We start from the raw sequence: 2,353 nt of genomic DNA on the forward strand, positions 1-2,353 counted from the left end.
TCCGGAGTCCGAGCCGACCGTCAGGGTCCGTGGTTACAAGGGGCTGACAATTCAATTCCTCAAATCTCGGAAAAGGGGAAAAGATAGATAGCAAGGATGGTAATGATCCCTGCTCTTGGGTAGCATGAGATCACAGAATCACGGATTCAATTAGGTTGGAAAACACCACTATGATCGTCGAGTTCAACTATGACCAAGCACCACTTTGTCGAGTAGACCATGGCACTGAGTGCCTCATCCAGTCTCCTCTTAAACACCTCCAGGCACGGTGACTCCACCACCTCCCTGGGCAGCCCATTCAAATATCTAATCTCCGTTTCTGTGAAAAATTTCTTCCGGAAACCCAACCTAAACCTCCCCTGGCACAGTTTAAGAAGACTCTGTCCTCTTGTTCTGGCGCTGGTTGCCTGGCAGAAGAGGCCGACCCCCCACCTGGCTACAGCCTCTTTTCACGTAGGTGCGGAGAGTGATGAGGTCACCCTGGTCTTCTCCAGGCTAGAAATAAAGAGATACAAAATTTTTCCACCAAGTTCCTGGGGCTCAGCAAGGTGTTTTTCGTGCCTTCCCAGGCCTCTTCTCTCACCTGTGAGCCTTCCCCCTTTTCTCTGAGACTAAAGCTGTTGTTACACAGACAAAGCAACAGTTGTTTTGATAAAGCAACTTACTGTCATCTTTTTTTGTCTTCCTTATGTGACCTTGGACACTCTCGGGAAGCAAATATTTTAACTCATTTTGAATGAATATGTAGGCAAACGTCTTCCACATTTACTAGCACCATCATCAATTACAAATGATAACCCATTTTCAAAATTCAAGTCCCCTGACTTCAGCAGATCTTTATATTTTTGGATATTCCTCTTGCATTTTCAATGCTATCTTGCTAACAGCAGACTCTGTATTAGTCTCCTTTTGACTGCCTACTAACAAGCAATTATTGAAAGCATTTGTAATTTGCATATACATAAATGAACCACTTCAGGAGTTTTCTCCTTAGCATATCACTTTCTTAGATGGACGACCAGCACAGAAAAAAAAAGAAAGGGCTGAAGAAATATCTTCTGTCTTAGGGAAAGTCGCACTAGTAGCACTTTGATGGGGTGCACCAGCACACGATATCAGTATTTCTGTACTGGCACAGCAGTTGCAGTGTGTGCAGCCATAGAGACTGAGAATCCAGGCTCCAGGGATCTCTGGTTATGCAATGGTATAATACAACATATGTGGGTGGGTGTAAGCCTGAACCCAAAACAGCATGGTTACTGAAGATATACTGCATCGCTGGTGCTCATACTGCTGTTCCCTCACGGGTTCAGTCACTATGTGTTGAATATTCTGCTGTAGACAAGGGAAAAAGACTTTTTTTTTTTTTTGCAAACGTATCTGAAATTATCTAAAGTGCGAGCAAATAGCTTGACATTTTTTAGCTTCCTGCAGAGGATTCTCACACCCTACACTAAAAACAGTATTGTTTATTCAGAGCATCTCAGTCTCCCTGTTTAGCCTGTTCATTTGTTGCTCTTGTGGATGGTGAGAAGGAGGGGCAAAATTCACATTTCACTGGCAACATTAGGTTTATTATTTCCTGACTTATAAGTGCCTACTAGAGGGATTTGTATGAGATTTTTTTGTACAGAAATGTAGTAGATGATTGTACTAAAGTAACAAAATAAGTTTACAAATTTTTAAGAGACTGAGTAAGGAATAAGCTGAAATTGATAATAGGGGTTTTGTTACTGTGATGTGAAAAGCCTTGTAAACTAGGTGGTTATTACAATGGTAGATCCATAATAGTTCAAGAGAAGGTTGCAAATGGGATGACATCCTGCAGTCAAATTTGTGACAGAGTAAGGAAACAAGTGTGTGTGATGCAGAAACCTTTTACTCCAGGGATATATTCTAGGTAATGTGCTGTCAGTCCACACTGGAGTTCATGTTGACTATCCAGAGAAAAACAAGTTTTCCTCATCAAAATCAATATAAAACTGATAGTCACATTTTGTCCTGGTCATGTCAGAATTGAAGTATAACTCAATTCAGTAACCTCTCAGCAAATTTTTTACATTACTTTGTCTGCCAGGTGTTAATTATTAATATCTCTTCGTTAACTAAAGCACCGCCCTTTCATTAAGCTGGCTCTGCCAGTTATGTTTGTTTCATGTGGTCTACTGGGCAACATAGTGGCTTTCTTTTAGGTTTCTTTTTTAGGTGTTCAGTATAATTTCTACAGTTTTGTTGTCACGTAGGTCTGATTCTTTTTTCAGTGACTCCTTAACTATAATTTCTTAACTCTATTCTGTTTTGTTTTCAACTGGTTGGATGTTTGGATCAGCAGTGGGACATGGCTCTTCAAATG

The sequence above is a fragment of the Corvus brachyrhynchos genome, unplaced genomic scaffold (genome assembly GCF_000691975.1).
Source record: "Corvus brachyrhynchos isolate BGI_N302 unplaced genomic scaffold, ASM69197v1 scaffold115, whole genome shotgun sequence".
In the NCBI taxonomy this organism is placed as follows: domain Eukaryota; kingdom Metazoa; phylum Chordata; class Aves; order Passeriformes; family Corvidae; genus Corvus; species Corvus brachyrhynchos.